The sequence below is a fragment of the Taudactylus pleione genome, unplaced genomic scaffold (genome assembly GCF_031769625.1).
Source record: "Taudactylus pleione unplaced genomic scaffold, aTauple2 ptg000695l, whole genome shotgun sequence".
Taxonomy (NCBI): Eukaryota; Metazoa; Chordata; class Amphibia; order Anura; family Myobatrachidae; genus Taudactylus; species Taudactylus pleione.
The window spans coordinates 2,820,279-2,835,787 of NW_028285097.1; positions in this window are offsets into that span (position 1 = coordinate 2,820,279).

Genomic DNA, 15,509 nt, shown 5'->3' on the forward strand with positions numbered 1-15,509 from the left:
TTGGGAGCAAATTGCTGATTGTCATTTGCTCTCATCTCTTACCAGGTTTTCATTCCAACCAGTCAGCTAGTTGGATGGTTGGATGTAAGTTGGTCTAGTGTGTGGCCAGCTTTAGTGTGCTTTGAGGACCGTGGTTGGGAACCCCTGTTCTAAACACTAAGAATTCTTTTCTGCAATTTTACAGCAACCCTGAACCATCGAATTGCTTAATTTTTACGTTATTCTATTGTTTATTTTATGCCGCAATCTCCATCTCGCAGGAGGCAAAAAATACTAATATTTTCCAAAAATGTAATCTTTAATATTTTCTACGGCTGCTGGTGGCTGAGGGGACAACACGGCACTATGGGCGCATTATCAGAAAAATGTGAATGCCATTCAGGTACGTTCTCATTAGCCTCTTAGCTCTGCGATATGTGAGGGTTTTATTCCTGTATTGTAGTTACCATGACGACTCGACGACAGAAGGACTTCAGCAAATTCAATGCTTTGTACTTAAATAATAGCATAGTGATTATATATGTACATAGCCAGGAAGATAATACTTTTCTGTTTGATTTAATTAAATTGTAGTCCTGTTTAACACAAAAAAAAAATATTCACTCTTTTTTTTTTACACCCTTTTCAGTTGATATCCAATTAGTTTTCCTATAATGCTGGCGCGGCATTGTGTATCGCAGAATTATCACACGGTTAATCTCTCTTTTTTTTGTTTTTCAAAGAGATTATAACATAGGGCCTGATTTAGAGCCGGACGCAATTAGCGCTCGCTCGTCCCGAAAATAGGGGTGGCTATTCAAATGAACCGTTCGCTCTTTGCGGTCTGTTCACACCTCTAGGTCTGAACGAGCGAACAAAACTTGCGGTAATTTTTTGGAAAATTACGCCCCCTGGCCGCTCGCATCCTACGTCATGTCAGCTAATTATTAGATTAATCGAGTACATCGACCAGCGTATGAACTGCTCGCTATTCTTGTGGCTGGTTTTTGCTACCACAATTTTGCGAGCAGTTCTGGCTATAAAATAACCCAGTGACGTGGTCAATGACGCTGCTGTTTCAATTATGCACACCCTTAAAACGCCCGTTTTGACCTTTAAGCACGCCTGCGTTCGGATCTCCACTCCCCGTTTTCAAGCACCTTCCCCTGTTACCACCCACATACGCCTCTTTCTGTCACTCAAATTTTCAGGCATTCACTATTTTGCGAGCACATGAATTTCGACCGCACTGACTGGTTCGCGCATGCGTATAACGATCCGTACGCATGCGCAGTTGGGCAAACATCGCTCGGAGCGAACGAGCGGCCGCTTACGAGATGTAAGGATTTGACTAGGGCAAAGCCTCATTTTCATCTTGATATAGGCTTTTAAAACACAGGGCCTGATTCAGAGCCACTCGTAAGCGGCCGCTCGTTCGCTCTGAGCGATGTTCGCACAACTGCGCATGCGTATGAATCGTAATGCGCATGGGCAAGCCAGTCTTTGCGGTCGGAAATCGTGCGCTCGCAAACGACGTGTGTTGCGAACGGCAAAGGGGCGTCTTTACAAAATAGCGAGCGCATTTTTCATTCTCTCGCTCAGACATAGAGGCGTCAACAAACCGCAAAGAGCAAGCGCTCAATTTAAATAGCCGGCCCCTTTTTTTGGAACGACCGTCCGCAAATAGCGTCCGGCTCTGAATCAGGCCCACAATTCAACAGTCCAAAATTAAGCTTTGCATAAAAATGCTAAAAAATAAAAAAAATTCAATGTTCTCCTAATGATATATAAATGTTTCCTCATGCGTCTCGCGTTTATATGCCATACGGCACAATACGCCCAGCATGTCTGAGACGCTGCGTGGTCTCAGTGTTTTGTCATTTTTGCTTTTACATTTTTGCATCTTATCCGCATTGTGGATGCCGTGAAACACCACGAAAAGTGCACTAGAGACGCTGGGCTGCGACGTTAACCGCACAGTAATTAGTTATAAACACGTACAAAGTCGCATATGAAGCACAATGGAACTTGGAGAGATAAATGAGGCGGCCGTCTCATCGTAGCACTTTGTATACAGCTTGTATACGGAGTCAGACGATGTGGCGGCCGCCGTTTTTTCTCAGACGCTGGTGCTACCGAGTCACCCGGTACCAGGCGCACAGCGAGGGGTTGTTCGGCGTCACTGAAGCTCTAGTGTATGAGGACACACCTGTATAACCCTGTGTGCGAGAGGTCAAAATATAAGATACCCAACTAAAATATAGAACTTGTGGCTTTTCTGATGCATTTACTGTACAATAAATAGAATTATTTATTTTGACAACCTACCCATGGGCACATTGCTTAGTGCCTTCTGACACGTAGATCTCCAATGACAGCACACCTGAATGGTTGGTTCCCCAGTACGTACCCAGCACCAGCCCTCAGCACACAGCCTGTCTGTTATGACATCACTTTCAATGAAAACCAGATAGGATCGGTAACAGCTCAGGATTAGGCTACGATGGAGCAGGACGTCATATTGCTGTTATATTTTAGAGGTGTACAAGAGGATTGGTCCTGAAATTCTAGATCACAGACTGATTGTCCATTCAGGCTCAGCCCAGTTTGTAAATCACTCCTTTATGGAAGGTTAGGCTTAGGGTGTGAGGGGAGTGGTTAGGTTTAGGCACTAGGGGGGAGGTTAGGGTAGGCAGCGGGGAGGTAGGTTTTAGAGTTAGGGGTAGGGAGAGGGGGAGGGTTAGGATACTGACCGACAGATGTCAGTACCCTAAACCTGTCGGGATTCTGACCGCTGGAATCCCTACCACTGGCATCCCATACCCAACCTGTTTCATTAAGCCTCAACCAATCAACTGCCAGATGAGCTTTCTGTGGATCTGAGATGGGGTAGCTGATTGGACTGTGGATTCCACCTTATTAGGAGTGAAATGCAGAATTTATTTATTTACCTAAAAACAGTTATCTCCTAACAGACTATTGGGGAAATGTGATGTAGAAATAGATTTCCAATGCAGAAAATAAATGGCAAATCCATACCTTTAGGCACATTTTTTTTCCAATTATTTTTAGAGAGATGTGAAGTTGGGGGTGGTAGTGTTGTTGTTTTGTGAGGTTTTTTGTGGGTTTTCTTTTTACTTTTGTTTTCCCAACATCTTATACTATGCATAAATATATTTATACTTGTCACTTACAAATTCTATATGATTTTTTTATTTTATTGTGTACAATTGCTAGACTATACCATGGATCTATCACCGTCCTGTTCTTCCTTATCTTAACTTCCAATCTTTCATTCAAAGTGCGTCGGCTGGTTTCCTGAACACCCTTTAATACTGGTATAGGTTTTATTTCTCATCGCACCTCTATCCCTTTGTCTAACCGCTAAGCTGCACGTGTTCATGATTTTCATGCATCATTTTAGTTGCCTATTTTATTAATGAAGGAGGTGTGAGGGGAGTGGAGTTTAGTCAAGGGCTCCAATACTGTTCCACAGTACTCACGGAAGAGTCTTACCAGTGACCGATAAAGTGGCTACTCCATCCTCCTGGTACAGCTCCTTCCTACAAAACCAACTTCAGTCCCTTTGTTAGCATATCAGCGACAATATCTTCACTTGCTATGAAGGTTATGCAGATAGGGCTCTAGTTATTAACATTATTTTGACTAAAATAAAGTGATAAAGGCTGTTTTGTGTTGTCACACCCTTTTCACATTATTTTAGTATCACCTATAGCTATTACAGGGCAATTGGAGTAGACCAAAGTTGCTAAAAATAAAATGTGAAAAAATATCAGGGAAAGCCCTGTGATAATAACGTCACCTGGAGGTGGCATTATCCAGGGTCTCACCCGGTTACCGGACTCCTGCTCCGCTCTATCGGGGAGAGCAGAGCTGGGAGTCGGTCCCTGTAATCAGCTGTGTGGTCTAAACAGACCACAAGCTGATTACTGTAAAAAAAATAATAATAATTACTTACCTGACTCGAGGCACCAGTGATCGGGCCTCCGGTGATGACTCCCCTCCGGTCAGCTGGTCTCCCATAGTGCACTGCTGCCTGGTCATCAGGTGATCGGGTCCCAGTGCAGTATGGGAGATCATCTGACCGGAGGAATGGAGAACATCACCGGAGGCCCGGAGCATGTAATTAATGGAGAGGGGGGGTCGTGGGGGGAGGGGGGTTGCAGGGGGTCCGTGATTGCAGGGGGCGGGGCTTAGCATCGGTAGCAGCGATGACCGGTCGGCGCATGCGCTGGCACTTAGTCACAGTATTTTTTGCAAAAATACTGTGATAAGGCTCCAAAGGGGATTCGCAGGGATAGAGCTTTATCGCAAGCTCTGTCCCTGCAAGGGATTTGTAGTAAATCCCTGTGATATTGCCTGAATTCGCAATGCGAATTCAGTCGTTAATATCACACTACAATCTGCATTCAATATGTGGATTGTAGTAAATAGAGCCCATAGACTTTCTGTAAAGGAGTTCATGGGTGAAGTGATGTCTAATAGCAATGTACTCGGACTGTCCGTGGTGCTTGGTGTCATAAGTCAATTGCACTCAATATTGATAGTTTTGTCTTGGTTAATAAGACTCAACTTAACAAGGTCTTTTTTAACCTTAGCAGTTTCTTTAAGTGTCATGTACTCTGCCTCAGTGGTGGATGGGGCAACAGTGAATTGCTTTCTACTTTCAAATAGGCTCACCCGCTTCACAGCATGTGTGATGTCTGTATGTCCCAATGCTTGCATACATTTCCAACTGTACTCTGATAAAGAACATTCTTTATTTCCTCTATCTCTGCCTCGCTTGTTGGTGACATGGCTTTTGTAGTATTTGTGTCTTTGTCAATGGGACTGGTTTTGCATCTGTCAATTCACACTTAATAAGTATTGTCTCTTGGATATTTTATAATATCTCTTTGGGGTTTTTCCTTTATTGCTTCTCACAAAACTCCTGCTCTGTGATTGGATATCTACATTTGTAATATCTAATTCATACATGCTTTTAGCTATCAGCATATCCAGCATAATAAACTTGCCAATGGTTCTCAGCTCTGGTTGCTGACTTTGGAAAATGACAATGGGTTTGCTTACCCTTTACCCCGCTCTCATATCCTGGTCTCTCTGAATTGTTCATGATTGTTCCTGTCACCATACCATCAAGGTGTATATGGACATTGTCATAACCCAGGTGACCTAGTTGCCTATGCCACAGCTCCATAGGGTGGTGCAAACTAGAAGAAGCCATCGCACATCACTCCTCTGTGTCTAGGACGTATAGTTGTTGGGATCGGTTTTCTATTGCTATTACAGTTCCTTTTTTATTCTGCTCAACACACTTGACCTCTGCAAATTTGACCTTAAATCCTTTGTCTTCTAGGACACTTTTGGAGATAATGTTTGTCCCCAAAACTGGTACAAATTACTCATCCTGGATGTCTGTGACAGTGGTTTCACTTTGAATCTTCAGGTGTACCATAATTGTCCTGACTTTCATGGCTGTAAGGACTTTGGGTCTCATTTAGACCCAGTCGCAAGCGCCATACGCTTGCAACCGGGTCGATGGTTAGCCCTGTGCATGTGCAGCGGCCACATTGCGCATGCGCAAGCCCCGGAGCGAGAGAGAGCTCTCTACAAAAGGGGCGGCTGTTGATGTTGATTGACAGCTCGCTCCATTTTGTAGGTGGGCCGGGGGGTGGTTTCAAAAATGGAGGAGTTCCTTAAGGAACACCTACCGTTTTGTGTAGCCGGACTGACATCATCAGTGATGTTAGTGGGAAGCTTTCTGCTCGATCAGAGCAGGAAGCTCCCTGGGGCTTGCGGGTGCCGAGACCCAAACTTAGGGCATACATGCCTACCCTCCCGGTTTTCATGGGAGGCTCACGATTTTTTGGGTAACCCCCCGCACCCCCGGAAGGGTAGGCATTTCTCCCGCATTCTACCCACTTCCTGGTGAGACCTTTTTGAGAAAGTCACGTGAACGTGACGAAACGCGTCAAAGGGCTTCCTGACTTCTCACCAGTGTCTACCATCTGAACACCCGACTGTACCTCACGCTATACCAGTGGTACACTACACTCTGGTTATTCTGACTAGGATCAGGACGTCCATTTATGCCAGGACTTGTGATTGTTCCAGCAAACCTCTTCGTACCTCTTCCAGCATTCCTCTTTGTACCTGCCCGCGCCAAAGCAAGTGGAGTCTTTGCTCACGGCTGTCTCCGGGGACGCCCGGTAAACACTACCGTGTTATACTCGTCCTTTTTGCATTGCTACTAACCTGCTGGACGTGTGCATATGTGGGGAGACTTCTCCGGCTACTACAACGATTGCTCGGACGTCCTCATCAAGCTTCTGTAACCGTGTGTTATAAGCCCATACATTGAGGCTGATTTCGAAGTGACTATTTTTTTAATTACCCTTTTTTTTCAACACTGTCGGGTATCCAGAAGGCCGTATGGCTATTATGCATCAGCACTATTGACATTTGTGTATATCCCTCCACACAGGATACATTGTTGCTGTGCTATAGCTGCTGTTACAGTATTTTGGCAACAAGTGGAGTTTTTACTATCATACGCTTTTTTCTTCAAGGAAGTATACTACCAGCAATTGGTTAGTTTTTTACCTAGTGTCATGACACTCAGCAATTATTAGATACATCTGCAGATTTAGGATAACTGCTGGGGTTTATTGTTGTATTTTTCATCTGTATTGCCTTATTGGTTTTTTTAATTATTTTATATATGTAATTGGCCATGTCATTTATATTAAATATTGTTATTATTATTATTATTATTTAGCAGCGCACGTCCAGTGTGTGTGTTTTTTTTGCTTGGTATCTACTATCGGAACCATCACAGTAGGTTCCATCTGGACTTGCAGCGCAGTACCTTCTTTATATTTCTTCTAGGGGGGATTAGTTAAGCACCGTGTTTTATCTGTTTTGTGGTATACTATTTATCTCCGCTCATTTCCACTGCTCCCCGACCAGTAGGATCTGCTGTGGGTCTCCAAACCACTCCAACACTCCTGGGAAGCAGCTCTCTGCGCACGGCCCAAGCCATAGCAGTCACCATGGAATTATGCCTTCTCCAGGTGCTCCACCCCTTGCCCAAGGCACTGCTGGCACATGGGCAGTGAGAAGAAAATTTATCGGACTCCTGATCTGTCAATCTTTGCACTGCTTGCTGGGATTGCAAGGATCTGTTTATCAGAGGTAATCGCTAGCTAGGTACGTTTTTCTGAATGACTACAAAACATTACTATATACAGAATTACATTGAAGTGATGCGATATATAGTGATATATTCCTGTTTATGAAATGTGATATGTTTTACATGACTAGAGCCCATTGATTGCTAAATTTGATTGGTCGCTATGGGCAACATCTCGACTTGTCCTCTTTAGATGCTCTGATAAATATCCCCCCCAGGTGTGTATGTGAATATATATAAATGTATATTATACCGCCATTCATTCTGTATTCTGCATTTCTATCCCTACGTTTGTTTATGCCTCTATTTTCTCTAAATCACTGCTCATTTTATTTATGTCTTCTTTAGCATCAGCCCTGGTACCAATCTTTGTATTGTCTGCAGAAAGTCCTACTGTTCCCTCTAATGCACCCTCCCTGGTGTGATCAGTAATAAACACATTCAACAAAACATGTGCTGAGGCCAGTGGCTACCTCGTCCAACTCAGATTTTCTGGCCCCGAAAGAGTGAAAACACCGGCAATCCGTGGGTCATCTGAGGGTTACTGAGATGACCGATGGTCACGCAGATGTTCCACTGCTGCATCCTCGGACACAGCAGGAGAGCACAGAAGCCGCCACGAGGTGTCTACTTAAACAAGATGTAACATACTTACACCTGGCAGCTGCTGTGTACACTGCGCACAACTCAGAACCAGGCCCTGAGTCTTCTGTATGTTACTTACTTGTAGAGTGCTGGCAACTTACTGGCTTATGTCTGTGTGTCTTCCTTGTCTAGATTAACTCTTCCCTTACTAGCCCCTGTGTAAGCCAATACACCGAGAACTATCACTATGTACATCTATGGTTCCAAAGCATCAAATCCAAGCTTCTAATATGTTTTCTCTTTAAATACTCAACAATTTGTTTGTTTTTTTAAAGTGAGTCCATCAAATGTACTTTTAGTGATATGTAGGCTACTGGTGATATGTAGGCTACTGGTGATAGAAGGCTACTGGTGATATGTAGGCTACTGGTGATAGATGGCTAATGGTGATATGGAGTCTGCTGGTGATATGAAGACTACTGGTGCTATGTGTCAGGATGCGGCCTGGGATCAGCCGCTACTCACCTCCGTGCCGGTGTCCTTGGGCTTAGGTGTTCAGTCGCTGGGAGTGGTGGTGAGTGGTGACTGAGTATTCTCCCCAGGAGCTGCTAGGGCTTCCATACGTGCATCCTGGTTTACGGGGTACCGGCCATGGGCACAGACATGTTGGTCTATATCACCTGACTAGTCTCTCCCAATGGTAGTCCTGTGGTCACTCAGCTGATCCTCTGATCCAATTATCAGCTACCCAGGGGTATTTAAGTCTGACTCCAGGAACAGGAAACTGCTGTTCAACTTCACTGTTCCAGTGACTGTGATACTCACCAGTGTTGCTCTGCTATTTCCTTCAGAGTGTTGCTTCAGCCTACTCACAGTTCTCCAGTATTTCTTGTATTAACTTCCATGCTAATTTTCAGTCTGAGATTTTAGCTCTCTCACAGAACTCCAGTGTTTTATGTTGTTATTCCTGTGTATCTTGTAGTGTGCTGCTGAGCTCTATTGCAGCTTCCCTGTGTTCCTGTGGAGTCAGCTTTTCTGCTAATTATTAGTTACTCTCAGCTGGACCTTTAGCAATCCCCAATACATGCCTCTGCCCACTTTTCTCTGTGTCTCTCTGTGCAAATCAGCACCTGAATCTGTAGCAAATCCCAGTACATTTCCCTGTGTTCTCACACAAGCCTGCGACTAGGATCTCTAACATTCTCAAGTTCATCTCCAGTGTTCAAGTATTCAGTTCACCACCGGTATTCAAGTATTTAGTTCATCTCCAGTATCTAAGTATTCAGTGCATCTCCAGTGTTCAAGTATTATCTCTACTCCAGTGTTCAAGTATTAGTTTATGTACTAATTCATTTAATATAGTTCCGGTCTTTCTGCCATTCCCAGGTACCTGTCCAGAGGGCCTCGACCTGCACACTTGATGCAGCGAACCCCAAATCCTGACTTGGGGGGTCACTGGTGAAGACCTCCAAGTGGGTTAGACTCTGCGCCTCTGAGCAGGTCTGGTCAAACCTGGGTTTGGCCGCGATAGGGAGACCTAGCTGTCACTCACCTGCTTATTCCCTAGCCACCCAAACCCCTCTACGGTTTCTGACACTATGAGGTTACTGGAGATATGTAGACTACTGGTGATATGGAGACTGCTGGTTATATAGAGCTACTGGTGACATGGAGGACACTGTAATATGAGTCTACTGGTGATATGTACTGGAAGTTACTGGTGAATTGGAGGCTACTGGTAATATGAGACTGCTTGAGATATGGAGGCTACTGGTGATGAGGCTACTGGTGATATGGAAACTGCTGGTGATATGGAAGCTACTGGTGATATGAGGTTACTGGGGATATGTAGACTACTGATGATACGAGGCTATTGGTGACTTTGAGGCTATTGGTGATATGGAGACTGCTGGTGATATGGAGCTACTGGTGATATCGAGGCTACTGGTGATATGGAGACTGCTGGTGATATGGAGCTACTGGTGATATGAGGTTACTGGTGATATGAAGTTTCTGGGGATATGTAGGCTACTGGTAATATAAGGCTGCTGGTGAAATGGATGTTACTGGTGATATGTAGGCTACTGGTGATATAAGGCTACTGGTGATATAGATGCCACTGCTGATATGGAGACTACTGGTGCTATGAGGTTACTGGGGATATGTAGACTACTGGTGATATTAGGATACTGGTGATATGGAGACTGCTGGTGATATGAGGCTGCTGGTGATATGAGGCTACTGGTGATATGAGGTTACTGGTGATATGAGGTTACTGGGTATATGTAGGCTACTGGTGATATAAGGCTGTTGGTGATATGGATCCTACTGGTGATATGTAGGCTGCTAGTGATATAAGGCTACCGGTGATATGGAGCTACTGGTGATATGTAGACTGCTGGTGATATGAAGACTATGAGGCTACTGGTGATATGCACAGTAGGTTACTGATATGTAGACTACTGGTGATACAAGGCTACTGGTGACTTGGAGGTTACTGGTGATATGGAGACTGCTGGTGATATGGAGCTACTGGTGATATGGAGGCCACTGTAATATGTGGCTACTGATGATATGTACAGTAGATTACAAGTGAATTGGAGGCTACTGATGATATGAGGCTACAGGTGATATGGAGACTGCTGGTGATATGGAACTACTGGTGATATGAGGCTACGTGATATGAGGTTACTGCGGTTTTGTCTGCAACTGGTAATGTAAGGCTGCTGGTGATATGGATGCTACTGATGATATAAGTCTACTGGTGATATGGATGCTACTGCTGATATGGAGACTGCTAGTGATATGGAGACTACTGGTGCTAAGATGTTACTGGGGATATGTAGACTACTGGTGAAATGGAGGCTACTGGTAATATTGAGACTGCTGATGATATGGAGCTACTGGTGATATGAGGCTACTGGTGATATGAGGCTACTGTGATATGAGGTTACTGGTGATATGAGGTTACTGGTAATATGAAGTTGCTGTTGATTTGGATGCTACTAATAATATGTAGGCTACTGGTGATATAAGGCTACTGGTGATATGGATGCTACTGGTTATATGGAGACTGCTGGTGATGTGATGGTACTGGGGATATGTAGACTACTGGTGATATGAGGCTACTGGTGATATGGATGCTACTGGGGATATGGAGATTGCTGGTGATATGGAGAGTACTGGTGATATAAGGTTACTGGTGAATTGGAGGCTATTTTCTTAAGGATGATACTGGTGATATGGACACTGCTGGTGATATGGAGCTACTGGTGATATGAGGCTACTGGTGCTATGAGGTTACTGGGGATATGTAGACTACTGGTGATATTAGGATACTGGTGATATGGAGACTGCTGGTGATATGAGGCTGCTGGTGATATGAGGCTACTGGTGATATGAGGTTACTGGTGATATGAGGTTACTGGGTATATGTAGGCTACTGGTGATATAAGGCTGTTGGTGATATGGATCCTACTGGTGATATGTAGGCTGCTAGCGATATAAGGCTACCGGTGATATGGAGCTACTGGTGATATGTAGACAGCTGGTGATATGAAGACTACTGGTGCTATGAGGTTACTGGGTATATGTAGACTAAAGGTGATATGGAGGCTACTGGTGAATTGGAGGTTACTGGTGATATGGAGACTGCTGGTGATATGGAGGCCACTGTAATATGAGGCTACTGATGATATGTACAGTAGATTACTAGTGAATTGGAGGCTACTGATGATATGAGGCTACAGGTGATATGGAGACTGCTGGTGATATGGAGCTACTGGTGATATGAGGCTACTGTGATATGAGGTAACTGCGGTTTTGTCTGCAACTGGTAATGTAAGGCTGCTGGTGATATGGATGCTACTGATGATATAAGTCTACTGGTGATATGGATGCTACTGCTGATATGGAGACTGCTAGTGATATGGAGACTACTGGTGCTAAGATGTTACTGGGGATATGTAGACTACTGGTGAAATGGAGGCTACTGGTAATATTGAGACTGCTGATGATATGGAGCTACTGGTGATATGAGGCTACTGGTGATATGAGGCTACTGTGATATGAGGTTACTGGTGATATGAGGTTACTGGTAATATGAAGTTGCTGTTGATTTGGATGCTACTAGTAATATGTAGGCTACTGGTGATATAAGGCTACTGGTGATATGGATGCTACTGGTTATATGGAGACTGCTGGTGATGTGATGGTACTGGGGATATGTAGACTACTGGTGATATGAGGCTACTGGTGATATGGATGCTACTGGGGATATGGAGATTGCTGGTGATATGGAGAGTACTGGTGATATAAGGTTACTGGTGAATTGGAGGCTATTTTCTTAAGGATGATACTGGTGATATGGACACTGCTGGTGATATGGAGCTACTGGTGATATGAGGCTACTGGTGCTATGAGGTTACTGGGGATATGTAGACTACTGGTGATATTAGGATACTGGTGATATGGAGACTGCTGGTGATATGAGGCTGCTGGTGATATGAGGCTACTGGTGATATGAGGTTACTGGTGATATGAGGTTACTGGGTATATGTAGGCTACTGGTGATATAAGGCTGTTGGTGATATGGATCCTACTGGTGATATGTAGGCTGCTAGCGATATAAGGCTACCGGTGATATGGAGCTACTGGTGATATGTAGACAGCTGGTGATATGAAGACTACTGGTGCTATGAGGTTACTGGGTATATGTAGACTAAAGGTGATATGGAGGCTACTGGTGAATTGGAGGTTACTGGTGATATGGAGACTGCTGGTGATATGGAGGCCACTGTAATATGAGGCTACTGATGATATGTACAGTAGATTACTAGTGAATTGGAGGCTACTGATGATATGAGGCTACAGGTGATATGGAGACTGCTGGTGATATGGAGCTACTGGTGATATGAGGCTACTGTGATATGAGGTAACTGCGGTTTTGTCTGCAACTGGTAATGTAAGGCTGCTGGTGATATGGATGCTACTGATGATATAAGTCTACTGGTGATATGGATGCTACTGCTGATATGGAGACTGCTAGTGATATGGAGACTACTGGTGCTAAGATGTTACTGGGGATATGTAGACTACTGGTGAAATGGAGGCTACTGGTAATATTGAGACTGCTGATGATATGGAGCTACTGGTGATATGAGGCTACTGGTGATATGAGGCTACTGTGATATGAGGTTACTGGTGATATGAGGTTACTGGTAATATGAAGTTGCTGTTGATTTGGATGCTACTAGTAATATGTAGGCTACTGGTGATATAAGGCTACTGGTGATATGGATGCTACTGGTTATATGGAGACTGCTGGTGATGTGATGGTAATGGGGATATGTAGACTACTGGTGATATGAGGCTGCTGGTGATATGGATGCTACTGAGGATATGGAGATTGCTGGTGATATGGAGACTACTGGTGATATAAGGTTACTGGTGAATTGGAGGCTATTTTCTTATGGATGATACTGGTGATATGGACACTGCTGGTGATATGGAGCTACTGGTGATATGAGGCTACAGTGATATGAGGTTACTGGGGCTTTGTAGGCTTCTGGTGATATGGACACTGCTGGTGATATGGAGCTACTGGTGATATGAGGCTACTGTGATATGAGGTTACTGGGGCTTTGTAGGCTTCTGGTAATTTAAGGCTACTGGTGATATGGAGCTACTGGTGATATGAGGCTATTGTGAATGGAGGTTACTGGTGATATGAGGCTACTGGTGATATGTAGGCTACTGGTGATATGTAGGCTATTTGTGATATGAGGTATGAGGCTACTGGTTAATTAAAGACTACTGGTGCTATCGAGGCTACTGGTGAAATGTAGACTACTGGTGATATGAGGCTACTGGTGATATGAGGCTACTGTTGATATGAGGCTACTGGTGATATGAGGCTACTGTGGATATGAGGCTACTGGTGATATGAGGCTACTGTGATATGAGGTTACTGGGGCTTTGTAGGCTTCTGGTAATTTAAGGCTACTGGTGATATGGAGCTACTGGTGATATGAGGCTATTGTGAATGGAGGTTACTGGTGATATGAGGCTACTGGTGATATGTAGGCTACTGGTGATATGTAGGCTATTTGTGATATGAGGTATGAGGCTACTGGCTAATTAAAGACTACTGGTGCTATCGAGGCTACTGGTGAAATGTAGACTACTGGTGATATGAGGCTACTGGTGATATGAGGCTACTGGTGATATGAGGCTACTGTTGATATGAGGCTACTGGTGATATGAGGCTACTGGTGATATGAGGCTACTGGTGATATGAGGCTACTGGTGATATGAGGCTACTGGTGAAATGAAAGCTACTGGTGAATTGGAGGCTAAAGGATACTCACCATTTTCTTCACTTAAAATGTTAAGGTGATTTAGTATAAAGATATGGATTTATTCACAAATATTTCTAAAAATGTTGAGAGTGTCAGATTCCACACACATGTACATGATAATATGTAAAACTGCTGTAACATATTTTATTTTATCTGATAGGCAGGGATGTCAGTCCTGTAAAATATATTCTTCCTATATCTGATGGGCAGTGATGTCAGTCCTGTAACATATAGGCCCTCATTCAGAGTTTCTCTCACTATTTGCGGTCGTTCGTTCTAAAACAAGGGGTGGCTATTCAAATGAACCGTTCGCTAATTGCGGTCTGTTCACGCCTCTAAGTCTGAACGAGCGAGCAAAACTTGCGGTTGTCATTTTGAAAAATACGCCCCCTTGCTGTTCGCACCATACGTCATGTCCGCTATTTATTAGATTAATCGAGTACATCGAACAGCGTATGAACTGCTCGCTATTCTTGTGGCTGGTTTTTTCAACCGCTATTTTGCGAGCAGTTCTGAGTAAAAAAAAACCAAGTGACGTGGTCAATGACGCTGCTGTATTAATTATGCACTCCCTTAAAACGCCCGTTTTGACCTTTAAGCACGCCTGCGTTCGAATTCCACACCCCCGTTTTCAAGCACCTTCCCCTGTTACCACCCACATACGCCTCCTTCTGTCACTCAAAATAGCAGGCATTCACTATATAGCGAACAAACGATTTTCGGCCGCACTGACTGGTTCGCGCATGCGTATTAAAATCTGTACGCATGCGCAGATGTGCGAACATCGGTCAGAACGAACGAGCGGCCGCTTACGAGCGGCTCTGAATCAGGGCCATATTGTTATAGCTGATGAGCAGTAACGTCAGTCCTGTAATTAATATTCTTAAATATCTGATGGGCAGAGATGTCAGTCCTGTAACATATAATCTTATATCTGATGGGGGAATCAGTATGCTATACCGCCAGCCGCACGGAAGCCAGGCAGGGGTGAAGATCCCGAAGCTAAAAAAAGGTAAGTACAACTAACCCTATCCTACCCCCTAGGGGTGCCTATCACTAACCTCCCCCAAAGTGCCTAATCCTAATCCCCCCCCTTACCCACAGCCTATATCTAACCCTCCCAGAGGGGTGCCTGACCCTAACCCCCCCCCCTAGGGTGCCTAACCCTAACACTCCCTACCCCAAGTCCCCCACGGGAGCCCCTAAACTAACCCTCCCCTCCCCATGGCTGTCCGCGCCCGGCTTACCTTCGATCGATATGCCGGGTGTCGGGCTCCCGGCATAGGTCTAATGACAGACGTCGGGATTTTGATGCCTGTCATTAGTACCTTGCCGGGATTTGACAGTCGGGAAGCCGGCGGTCGGCATTGCGA